Source organism: Eurosta solidaginis, chromosome 1 (assembly GCF_040869045.1).
Source record: "Eurosta solidaginis isolate ZX-2024a chromosome 1, ASM4086904v1, whole genome shotgun sequence".
Lineage (NCBI taxonomy): Eukaryota > Metazoa > Arthropoda > Insecta > Diptera > Tephritidae > Eurosta > Eurosta solidaginis.
The window spans coordinates 185,062,214-185,076,064 of NC_090319.1; positions in this window are offsets into that span (position 1 = coordinate 185,062,214).

Sequence of the window (13,851 nt, forward strand, 5' to 3'; positions counted from 1 at the left end):
TAATTATTTTCGTGGTGTTATGTTTCGTTATGGAATTTTGTTTACCAGCTTGTGCAACAAGTGTCTTCTTGCTTTACTATTTGACGATGCATATCCCACCGCTTGCTGCATTCTTAATTATTTTCGTGGTGTTATGTTTCGTTATGGAATTTTGTTTACCAGCTTGTGCAACAAGTGTCTTCTTGCTTTACTATTTGGCGTGCGTTGTGCTAACAGCTCCCCCGCTGAAATTCAAACGTCCGCGTTTGAGGTGCTGGGTTTTTGAAATATTTGATTTAGCCCCTCTATTGCAGCCTCTGTCAGTTCGATGGGCTGCTGCTGGTTGTCCTTTTTGAGGGGTAATCTTGACCTTGTAATGGATATAATAATGATTATAGCTACCAGTGCGATACTGATATTAGTAGCATACTTGAAATGATTTGCAGATTTTGTGTATTCTATTAGTTTCGTGTTATTTATGTTTATCTGCTTTAGCATTTGTAGGGACAATATTTCTTCGCTTCTATTTGATTCTGAAAATGGCTGGAGTATAGCGGGTAGGGGCTTGCTTGTGCGCTTTTCTGTATTGGAAAATTTTTTCCCGTTGAATATAATTGTAGCGTTGTTGTATTGTAGTACAAATGTGCCGTTAAGGGAAGTAGTTTCTTCGTTTATTACGATTTCTCCTTTAAAGTCGTTCAAAAATAGGATGTCTGGTGAGAGTGCTTCAACTTCCGGTATGTGTTGACTGTTGGTCACTGTGCAGTTCGGCAAGCGGCTGTTTATGAGATTACTTATACAATAGTCCCTACTTAAATCTAACAAATTATTTTTTGAACATATTTGAATTGAGTTGTATTGTTTACATTCTTTTTGTATGCCATAAAGGTTTCTTACACAGGTAAGTATTGATTCGAAATTTATTTTATCTTATTGTTTTTCTTTATTGCTCTAATATCTATTGCTTTACAAGTTTGTTCTTCTACCGTGGGTAGACTTATGATTTAAATGATAATTTTGCATTTTGTGCTATTTTAATTTGTGAAAACTCTAAAGCTTCATCCAAATTTATAAACGGAATATTATCTTTTTCGAAAATCTGTTTGGCAATGTCTACTTCTTCACTTGACATAATATATGAGTTTACTATATTGACTTTAGCCCAATGAATTGCGTATGCTATATTTATTATTTCTTCCTTCAAAATTTCTAATTTGTATTTCAATTTCAAAAATGCTTCTATTTCCCTGCTTTTGTCATTCTGCAATTCCTTGGTAATATTGTTTGTAATATTTGTAATTTCATTTGTCTTTTTTATTGTTAGTTTGTTAATAATAACCTGATTGTTATTATTTTCGAGGACGTTATTTAATTTATTCAAAACTATTTCATGATCCTCGTGGTCTGGATTTCCTGCGATCCATTTCCGCGCACTACCTATGAAATTTAGTGATCTTTTCAATCTTCCTTCTGTTTTTAGATTATTTAGATGAGCCTTAATTTGTGATATGAGAAGGGGTAAAACGGGATAATTCGGATTTTTATATAGTTCTTCTGCTTGTGTTTTCAGTTCTATATGCTCCATGATTGTGTTGTATTTGTCAATGTCGATTTCGTGTATTATTCTAAATGTTCCGGTCTGTAGTTTGGCCGTTCCTTTTTCTATTGTTACAAGTTGGGAGTTGGAGTAGTCGAGTATTTGTACCTCTGCTAGGCAGAGCGGTATGAAAAATCTGCAAAGAAGAAGTTTTACACATCGTTTAATTAGTTGCGTATCCTACTTTTGTGTACTATTTGTCCTTTTTCGGTAATTACTGAACTATTTCGATCCTCCTTAACTATTTCCTTTGTATATGGCTTACTTAATTTAGTCCCTAACCTCCTGTTTTTATTGACGTAAATGATTTGACCGGGTAAATATGATTTTACGTTATGTTTCTTTCTGTTGTGGTATTCTATGTCCTTTCTCTGTTTAAGTGCCAATTTCTCTAAGTTACTTTGCCTACTTCTTTCTATATCTTCTGGAGTAAACGTAACTTTTCTACCGAAATATAAATCTACTGGCCTCTTTTTATTCACAGAATGGATAGTATGCTTGTATTCCGACACAGCTCTTTCTAGGAGCTCGTCAAAGTTCCTGTGTCCTCCATTCGTTCTGAGGCAACGCATTATTTCCACCAGAGCAGAATGGAACCTTTTTACTTGCCCGTTTGCCTGGCTTTTGTATGGTGGTGTTGTGAAAACTTCTATTCCCAACTCGTCCGTCATCATAAATTTAATTGAACTAGAATTCAATGAAGTTTCGTTGTCGATTACAATCAGCTTTGGCACTCCGAAATACAAAATCAAGTCTCTAAAGCTTCCTTGTTTGTGCGTATTTCGTAAATTTGTCCAGGGCAGTCATAATTACTTTACCTTCTGTTAAAAAAATGTCTATGTGGACCGTGTGTCCGGGATATGTGGGTAATGGCGTCTCGCCAATTTTGGGTTGGTTGGGATGGCGTTCGTGCTTGTTTTCTTTGCAAGTAGTGCAATTAGTTACAATTCTTTTTATTTTGCTGAGCATTCTTGGGAAATAGCTTTTTTTCGGAATCTCTACTTTGTTTTCAACTGCATTTCTGTGTGCGCGTTTATGGATGTCTAAAATGGTGTTTTCCTGGTCCTGTTCGTTGGTGATGTCGTCAACTAATTTATGGGTATAGCGTATCTTGTAGTTACTAAAATGAAGTGGATAGATGTTTTGGATCATGCCCATTATCCTTTCATCTGTGTTGATTCCGTTGATGACGGAGGGGTTAAGGTATCGTTTTAGGTGCGTAGTGAGAATTTGATCGTCATATTGGGGTTCTGTAATTATGTGACGATGGATTGCAGGAAATATTATTTTAAATTGATATAAAGATGTTTTAAAAACGTTTATTGGGGTCTCTGTACATGGTATGAGGTTATGGCTTGAGCTCCCGTCACTGTGGATTGTGGGAGTGAGGGAATTTATTTGGGGAGGTATCCTTGATAAGGCGTCTGCGACCACGTTGGAGTACCCTGGTTTATACTTCAGTTCGTAATTATATTCCTCCAGGATCGCTTTCCATCGTTTCATTTTGCTATTCGTATTCCTTGTACTTAAAGCATATGTAAGAGGTTGGTGGTCGGTAAATATATTTACTTTTCTTGACCCGTACAAGTAGTCCCTTACAGAGCTTAAGGACCATACAATGGCCAGCATCTCCTTCTCATTGGTGCCATAAGATTCTTCGGTTTTGTTGAGGGTCCTAGATATGTATGTTACGGGTTTTTTATTTTGGTATAATACCGCGCCTATTGCGAAGTCGGATGCGTCCGTGGTCAGTCGAAGTCCTTTTCAAAATTCGGATGGGACAGAACGATGTCCGGTGAAGTAAGGGTGTTTTTTATTTTGTCGAATGCATTTAATGCTTCCTGATCTAGGGTAATCAAGTGCTTCCTTGATGCGGTTTTGGAAATATTTCCAAATCCGCCTCGCAAAATGGCCGTAAGTGGCTTAGCGATCATGGCAAAGTCCTGAATAAATCTTCTATAATAGCCTGCCATGCCAAGGAACGAACGAAGTTCCCTAAGATTTTTAGGAGGAGGCATATTAGCTATGCCTTCTACCTTTTTTGGGTTTGTTTTTATTCCTTCCGGAGTAACAACGTACCCCAGGAATTCTACTTCCTCTTTAGCAAGCTCACACTTGTCTAGCTGTATTTTCAGGTTTGCTCTCTCGAGGGTTCTGAACACTAATTCAATATTTTTTAAGTGCTCCTCTTCGTTTTGTCCCAAATATTATTACATCATCGATGTAGACGTAACATCTTACACCGATATGATGCCGGAGGATATCATCCAGTGCCCGTTGAAATGTGGAAGGGGCATTCTTAAGCCCAAATGGCAATCGGAGAAATTCGTACTTTCCGTTGTTCACGGAAAATGCCGTTTTCTCGATATCGGACTCACGGAGTGGTATCTGATGAAATTCGCTTTTAAGATCAACAACGGTAAATCGTTTTTCCCAAATATTATTACATCATCGATGTAGACGTAACATCTTACACCGATATGTTGCCGGAGGATATCATCCAGTGCCCGTTGAAATGTGGAAGGGGCATTCTTAAGCCCAAATGGCAATCGGAGAAATTCGTACTTTCGGTTGTTCACGGAAAATGCCGTTTTCTCGATATCGGACTCACGGAGTGGTATCTGATGAAATCCGCTTTTAAGATTAACAACGGTAAATAGTGAATTGTTTCCGATGTTTGCAAGAACCTCATTTATTTCTGGTATAGGGTACTTATCGGGATTGTAACTGAATTGAGCTTTCGATAGTCGATAACCATCCGGTATTTCTTTTTACCAGAGGTGTCCAAATTTTTGCCGACTATCCAGACTGGTGTGTTATTGGGGGATTTTGATCTCCTAATTATCCCGTTATCTAGGAGTTCCTCTATTTGCCTTTCTATATCTTCTTTAAGCGCCATTGGATAAGGATAAGGCTTGGAATATACGGGTGTGTAGCTGGAAGTGCAGATTTCGCCCTTCACTAAAGTAGTATATGTTAGTTTTTCGGTGGGATCCGAGAATTGGGACATTTCCCAATTATGGTATTAATTTTTGATTGAATTTCGCAAGAAAGATGTGGTATTTTTATTCCTACATTATTCACTTCTTGTGACACCCTTTGTTTTAGAGGGATAACTATATTTTCGAAATTGTCATCATATTTTTATCAGTGTGGATTGTTGCTTGCAGTTGTTTGAGCGTGTCGTTACCTATTATTCCATGAAAGTAGTTTAATGTTGGTAAAATGAAAAATTTAATTTTGCCTACGCCGTGTCCGAAAATATCCACGTACGTGTGGTGAGTGATCTCTATGTCTCCTGCGACAGAGTTAACTTTAAAAGTATGCTCATTAGGAATTGGGTTTCTTATCCTCGAGGATTGTATGTAATTTTTATTCGAGCCGGTATCTATTAGAAAGTCTAGTCCATCTCCGCTCCTAGCAATGAACTCGTAATAGGGGAGTGAAGATGGAGTTAGTCTAAACAAGTAAGGAAGGCTAAGTTCGGGTGTAACCGAACATTACATACTCAGTTGAGAGCTATGGAGACAAAATAAGGAAAATCACCATGTAGGAAAATGAACCTAGGGTAACCCTGGAATGTGGTTGTATGACATGTGTATCAAATGGAAGGTATTAAAGAGTATTTTAAGAGAGAGTAGGCCATAGTTCTATGGATGGACGCCATTTAGGGATATCGCCATAAAGGTGGACCAGGGCTGACTCTAGAATTTGTTTGTACGATATGGGTATCAAATGAAAGGTGTTACTGAGCATTTTAAGAGGGAGTGGGCCTTAGGTCTATCGGTGGACGCCTTTTCGAGATATCGCCATTAAGGTGGACCAGGGGTGACTCTAGAATGTGTTTGTACGATATGGGTATCAAATGAAAGCTGTTAATGAGTATTTTGAAAAGGAGTGATCCTTAGTTCCATAGGTGGACGCCGTTTCGAGATATCGCCATAAAGGTAGACCAGGGGTGTCTCTAGAATGTGTTTGTACGATATGGGAATCAAATGAAAGGTGTTACTGAGCATTTTAAGAGGCAGTGGGCATTAGGTCTATAGGTGGACGCCTTTTCGAGATATTGCCATTAGGGTGGGCCAGGGGTGACTCTAGAATGTTTGTACGATGTGGGTATCAAACGAAAGGTGTTATTGATCATTTTAAGAGGGAGTGGGCATTAGGTCTATAAGTGGACGCCTTTTCGAGATATCGTCATTAGGGTGGGCCAGGGGTGACTCTAGAATGTTTTTGTACGATATGGGTATCAAACGAAAGGTGTTACTGAGCATTTTAAGAGGGAGTGGGCATTAGGTCTATAGGTGGACGTCTTTTCGAGATATCGCCATTAGTGTGGGCCAGGGGTGACTCTATAATGTTTGTACGATATGGGTATCAAACGAAAGGTGTTACTGAGCATTTTAAGAGGGAGTGGGCATTAGGTCTATAGGTGGACGCCTTTTCGAGATATCGCCATTAGGGTGGGCCAGGGGTGACTCTAGAATGTGTTTGTACGATATGGGTATCAAATGAAAGGTGGTAATGAGTATTTTAAAAGGGAGTAATCCTTAGTTCTATAGGTGAACGCCTTTTCGAGATATCGCCATTAGGGTGGGCCAGGGTGACGCTAGAATGTGTTTGTACGATATGTGTATCAAACGAAAGGTGTTACTGAGCATTTTAAGAGGGAGTGGGCATTAGGTCTATAGGTGGACGCCTTTTCGAGATATCGCCATTAGGGTGGGCCAGGGGTGACTCTAGAATGTGTTTGTACGATATGGGTATCAAAAGAAAGGTGGTAATGAGTATTTTAAAAGTGAGTAATCCTTAGTTCTATAGGTGGACGCCTTTTCGAGATATCGCCATAAAGGTGGACCAAGGGTGACTCTAGAATGTTTGTACGATATGGGTGAGTAAGGGAGTAATCCTTAGTTCTATAGGTGGACGCCTTTTCGAGATATCGCCATTAGGGTGGGCCAGGGTGACGCTAGAATGTGTTTGTACGATATGGGTATCAAACGAAAGGTGTTACTGAGCATTTTAAGAGGGAGTGGGCATTAGGTCTATAGGTGGAGGCCTTTTCGAGACATCGCCAATAGGATGGGCCAGGGGTGACTCTAGAATGTTTGTACGATATGGGTATCAAACGAAAGGTGTTACTGAGCATTTTAAGAGGGAGTGGACATTAGGTCTATAGGTGGACGCCTTTTCGAGATATCGCCATTAGGGTGGGCCAGAGGTGACTCTAGAATGTTTGTACGATATGGGTATCAAACGAAAGTTGTTACTGAGCATTTTAAGAGGGAGTGGGCATTAGGTCTATAGGTGGACGCCTTTTCGAGATATCGCCATTAGGGTGGCCCAGGGGTGACTCTAGAATGTTTGTACGATATGGGTATCAAACGAAAGGTGTTACTGAGCATTTTAAGAGGGAGTGGGCATTAGGTCTATAGGCCTTTTCGAGATATCGCCATTAGGGTGGGCCAGGGATGACTCTAGAATGTTTGTACGATATGGGTATCAAACGAAATGTGTTACTGAGCATTTTAAGAGGGAGTGGGCATTAGGTCTATAGGTGGAGGCCTTTTCGAGACATCGCCAATAGGGTGGGCCAGGGGTGACTCTAGAATGTTTGTACGATATGGGTATCAAACGAAAGGTGTTACTGAGCATTTTAAGAGGGAGTGGACATTAGGTCTATAGGTGGACGCCTTTTCGAGATATCGCCATTAGGGTGGGCCAGAGGTGACTCTAGAATGTTTGTACGATATGGGTATCAAACGAAAGTTGTTACTGAGCATTTTAAGAGGGAGTGGGCATTAGGTCTATAGGTGGACGCCTTTTCGAGATATCGCCATTAGGGTGGCCCAGGGGTGACTCTAGAATGTGTTTGTACGATATGGATATCAAATTAAAGGTATTAATGAGGCTTTTAAAAGCGAGTGGCCCTTAGATGTATATGTGAAGGTGTTCTCGAGATATCGACCAAAATGTGGACCAGGTGATCCAGAAAATCATCTGTCGGGTACTGCTAATTTATTTATATATGCAATATCACTAACAGTATTCCTGCCAAGATTCCAAGGGCTGTTGATTTCGCCTTGTAGAACTTTTTCATTTTCTTCTACTTAATATGGTAGGTGTCACACCCATTTTACAAAGTTTTTTCCAAAGTTATATTTTGCGTCAATAAACCAATCCAGTTACCATGTTTCATCCCTTTTTTCGTATTTGGTATAGAATTATGGCATTTTTTTCATTTTTCGTAATTTTCGATATCGATAAAGTGGGCGTGGTTATGGTCGGATTTCGGCCATTTTTTATACCAAGATAAAGTGAGTTCAGATAAGTAGGTGGGCTAAGTTTAGTAAAGATATATCGGTTTTTGCTCAAGTTATTGTGTTAACGGCCGAGCGGAAGCACAGACGGTGGACTGTGTATAAAAACTGGGCGTGGCTTCTACCGATTTCGCCCATTTTCACAGAGAACTGTTATCTTCATAGAATCTATGTCCCTACCAAATTTGAGAAGGATTGGTAAATTTTTGTTCGACTTATGGCATTAAAAGTATTCTAGGCAAACTAAATGAAAATGGGCGGAGCCACGCCCATTTTGAAATTTTCTTTTATTTTTGTATTTTGTTGCATCATATCATTACAGGAGTTGAATTTTGACTTAATTTACTTATATACAGTAAAGATATTAAATTTTTTGTTAAAATTTGAATTTAAAAAAAATTTTTTTTAAAAAGTGGGCGTGTTCTTCATCCAATTTTGCTAATTTTTATTTAGCACATATATAGTAATAGTAGTAGCGTTTCTGCCAAATTTCATCATGATATCTTCAACGACTGCCAAATTACAGCTTGCAAAACTTTTAAATTACCTTCTTGTAAAAGTGGGCGGTGCCACGCCCATTGTCCAAAATCTTACTAATTTTCTATTCTGCGTCATAACTTCAACCCATTTGCCAAGTTTTATCGCTTTAACCGCCTTTGGAAATGAATTATCGCATTTTTTCGGTTTTTCGAAATTTTCGATATCGAAAAAGTGGGCGTGATTATAGTCCGATATCGTTCATTTTAAATAGCGATCTGAGATGAGTGCCCAGGAATCTACATACCAAATTTCATCAAGATACCTCAAAATTTACTCAAGTTATCGTGTTAACGGACGGACGGACGGACGGACGGACGGACATGGCTCAATCAAATTTTTTTTCGATCCTGATTATTTTGATATATGGAAGTCTATATCTATCTCGATTCCTTTATATATGTACAACCAACCGTTATCCAATCAAACTTAATATACTCTGTGAGCTCTGCTCAACTGAGTATAAAAATGAATAGTATCTAGTTCGGTGCAATCCTGCTCGTTCAGGGCCGGATTGTTGTTTGTGATTAAATTAAGGTTACTTTTTGGTACGTGGTCTAGTTGATTTTGATTTTCATAATTATTTAGGACGGGATTATCCTCGTAGATTTGGTGAGGATCTGCCTGATAGTAGTATTCATCCGGTTTAGTGTAGTACGTATTGGCGTAAAAAGTTCTTTGCATTTTATTTGGTGCTTGAGGATGTTGGGTAGAAGGGGGACGCTTCTGCGCGAAATTGTTTTGGTTATTCTGCGGCCGGTTTTGATAGTTGACCTGCCTGGATTGTATGGACTGGTCTACATCCATGTGTACTGGGGGTTTTGGTGGTAGATTGTTTCTGTTATTATTGGAGTAATTATTTTGATTGTTGTATCCTGTTGGGTTCGAACGGAAATTTGGGTTATACTGGGGATAATTGGTTTGGCCGGAGTATCCCGTGCGGAATCCTTGGTAATATCCGGGGTAATTGTAGTTGCCAGGACGATTTGTCTGTGAAATGAATGGATTATTTAGGTACCTATTTGGTTGTCGATTAAACTGTTGCGACCTCGGTGCAAAACAAGGTTTTGGTGCTGAGGAATAAGTCAGCTCGGTATAGAAGGGTCTGTTATTGTTATAATTTGTGGTATTTCGTGGTGGTCGTGGCGGTCCGTTGTTAATTGCTCTATTCACAGTGTTCGCGTGGTTCATTCGGAAGGACATGTTATCAAGTTTTTGACACAGGTGCAATGCCTGTGGCAGGGTGGTTGGTTCACGGATACTGAGGAGACGGGGTAGGTCTCCATTAAGCCTGCGAATAAACGTATCCAGAACTTTCTCTCTGTAGGAGCTTGTCATGGCTCTGATGGACTCTTCGCCCAAGTCGAGTCAGGAAATTTTGTCAAGGATTAGCGAAATATGTTGATAGACCTTCTGATAGAAGGTAGAAATATCATCGTGGCGCTGGGCCAGTGTGGTCGTTTGGTATTCTAAAGTACCAATATCTCTCTTGTCGGAATAGTGCATCATAAGGCACTTTCTAATATGCATCCAATCTAGTGGAGTACTATAGGGTTCGAGACCAGTGTCGGCATCGCCGACAATTTTGTGTCTGATTGTATGTAGTATGGCGAAATATTTAGGTGTCTTTCAAAGATTCATATGCTTTTAGTATTCTGTCGACACTCTTTCTCCAGGTGCTAAATTCCCCTGGTCGTCCTGAGAATTCTCTCAGGCATTTTACCATATCTGGTACCCTATCTATCTCGTTTATATTTTGCGAATTTAATGTAACACTATGGTCTGGTGCCAAATCATTAAGGGAAGTCTTATTCATTCTATCTAACGCCTCCATAGCTGCTGATTCTATTGCCGTCGTATTAGCGACGGGAGAATTTACCTGATGGGCATTTCCGTATTCCAACCTAAGTTGGTTCAATTGATCAACGAGTTCCTCCGCGGATCCTGACATTTTCTTAAAGATTTTTTTTTTTTTTGTTTGCTAATTTCCTGTTAGTTCTTCTTTTATTTCACAAGGCACAACTCAGTTTACTTTTCACAATAATTTCTGTATAATATTTTCTTTAGATTTTATGGATATGTTTCCTAATTTCTTGTTAATTTTTCTTTTGTTTCACAAAAAGCATAAAATTTACTTTTCACAATAATTTCCTTTTCTTTTTTGTTTCACAAGCGCAACTCAATTTACTTTCTCGCAATGCTTTCTGTATAAATTTTTATCTTAGATTTTATGGATTTGTATGCTAATTTCTCTTTTAATTTTCCTTTTCTTTCACAAAGCGCAATTAGATCTACTTTTCATAATAATTTCCTTTTCTCTTTTTTTTCAATTGTTATTATTATTTTTGTTTCCAATTATTTACTTATTACCAATCTTAAGCTAGTATCATGTCCAACGCTGGATGTGGGGTTTTCGCCGCTTCGGTGTTCGTCCTTTTCCCTCCTGGTACTTGGGTACCTCGGTCGTACTGCTTATTCCACTTCCCGGTGCCGCTGTAGACGCGTGGCTTTACTTGTTATTTTTAACGTTTTGTTATATACATCACTCGCGTGGCCTTACGTTTTGGTTTTCAGGCACTGCTACTTTCCGACACTCGCGCTGGTTCCTGCTCGGGCGCCAGTTAAATTACTAAAAGTTATTTAGTTGAAAAAAAAAAAAATGTTTTTATTGGGAGCTATGGCTTTTTTATTACTCAATGTCAGAATTAGAACTAACTTTTACAAATATTATTTTCTTACAACTAACTTATTTTGTCGCCGCTCTTCCGACTGCGCTGCTGTAGCCGCTTTGTGAATTCGCTGACGATGCGCTTCCCACCGCTTGCTGCATTCCTACTTATTTTCGTGATGTTATGACTTGGTTGAAATTGTTGACGATGCATTTCCCACCGCTTGCTGCATTCTTAATTATTTTCGTGGTGTTATGTTTCGTTATGGAATTTTGTTTACCAGCTTGTTGAACAAGTGTCTTCTTGCTTTACTATTTGGCGTGAGTCGTGCTAACATATATACGTATGCATTTGGTGACATTTAAAGCTTGTAGCTGTCAAAATGGGGCAGAAACTATGAAAAGTTGTTTTATCTGAACAATCGGTTGTATTAGATATATATTATATATACCACCCATCTCTATGATTTCTTCACACAACAAAATATGCTATATGCGAAAGAATTTGGTGAAATTTGAAGTTTCTAGCTGTTAAAATGGGGCTGAAATTGCGAAAAAATATATACTACACATATATGTATATATACTACTAGCAGACCCGGCAGACATTGTTCTGCCCTACATTTGGTCTATATGCTTACATTTTAATAAGCTTTTTCCGTCTAACTCTGCCCTCCACCCTCTTCACTTTTTCTTAACCCTTTTATTCACTCCTCCCTCCGTCTTTTTCGCGTCATCTATCTCTATCTTCGTCTCACTCTATCTCTCTCTCAGTCTCCTTCCCTCTTTTCTCTTCTCTCAAGTTCTTCTCATTATTCTTCATTCCTTATTGCCAGTCCCAGAGGGTGGTATCTATTTTTTTCCAGTCCCATTCCGAGTCCCAGTCTCACTCCGAGTTTCAGTCCCAGTCCCAGTCCGTTTCTGGTCTACTTCCCGGGAAAAAAGGATCGTTAATCCTAATATAGGCAAATTTATGTACCAAATTTCAGGCAAATCAAATAGTACGTATGTAAATCGGTATGTGGGTATTAATAATTCATGTCTTTATTTCGGCTTCGCATGCATATTTATCAGTATTGCCAGGTTAATGCGACTAAATCGAATATCACAATGAAAATTACTTTAAAGCTCTCAGCAACAGCTCTGATTTGATATCCATATTACACACACATTCTTGGGGTATCCGGGTCCGTATATCGAGACCATAGTCACCCATAGGTATTGAAAGTACCCTGTACTAAAGCACTCATCAACAGCTTCAATTTGATGCTCATAATGTAAATACACATCCTAGTGTTACCGTGATCCACCTTTTGGCATATATCCCGAGACCCTAGTCACAAATAGGTATGAAAACTACCCTTTACTAAAGCAGTCATCAACAGTTTTCATTTGATATGCATATTGTATAAACTCTGTCTAGGGGTACACGGGCCCACGTTTTGGCCAATATCTCGAGACCCTAGTCACAAATAGGTATGAAAACTACCCTTTACTAAAGCAGTCATCAACAGCTTTCATTTGATATGCATATTGTATAAACTCTTTCTAGGGGTACACGGGCCCACGTTTTGGCCAATATCTCGAGACCCTAGTCACCCAGGGGTACGCAAATTACCCTCTACTAAAGCACTCATCAACATCTTTCATATGTTATCCATATTGTATAAACACATTCTAGGGGTACCCGGATCCACGTTTTGGCCTATATCTCGAGACTCTAGTCACCCATAGGTATGAAAACTACCCTTTACCAAAGCACTCATCAACAGCTTTCGATTGATATCCATATTGTATAAACTCTCTCTAGGGGTACACGTGCCCACGTTTTGGCCTATATCTCGAGACCCTAGTCACCCAGGGGTATGCAAATTACCGTCTACTAAAGCACTAATCAACAGCTTTCATTTGATATCGATATTGTATAAACACATTCTTGGGGTACCCGGGTCCACGTTTTTATATCTCGAGACCCAGTCGCCAATAGGTATGTAAACTACTCTTTACTAAAGCACTCATCAACAGCTTTCATTTGTTATCCATATTGTATAAACACATTCTAGGGGTACCCGGGTCCACGTTTTGGCCTATATCTCGAGATCCTAGTCACCCAGGGGTACGAAAAATTCCCCGTATCAAAGTACTTATAAACAGCTTCCATTTTATAGCCATATTGTACATACACGTCCCAGGATTACCTTAGCATAAAAATATGTTGAACAAGTAAGGAAGGTTAAGTTCGGGTGTAACCGAACATTACACACTCAGTTGAGAGCTATGGTGACAACATAAGGGAAAATAACCATGTAGGAAAATGAACCGAGGGAAACCCTGGAATGTGTTTGTATGACATGTGTATCAAATGAAAGGCATTAAAGAGTATTTTATGAGGGAGTGGGCCATAGTTCTATAGGTGGACGCCATTTAGGGATATAGCCATAAAGGTGGATCAGGGTTGACTCTAGAATGCGTTTGTACGATATGGGTATCAAATGAAAGGTGTTAATGAGCATTTTAAAAGGGAGTAATCCTTAGTTCCATAGGTGGACGCCGTTTCGAAATATCGCCATAAAGGTGGACCAGGGGTGACCCTAGAATTTGTTTGCCCAATATGGGCATCAAACGAAAGGTGTTAATGAGTATTTTAAAAGGGAGTGGGCCTTAGTTCTATAGGTGGACGCCGTTTCGAGATATCGCCATAAAGGTGGGCCAGGGGTGACTCTAGAATTCGTTCGTGCAATATGGGTATC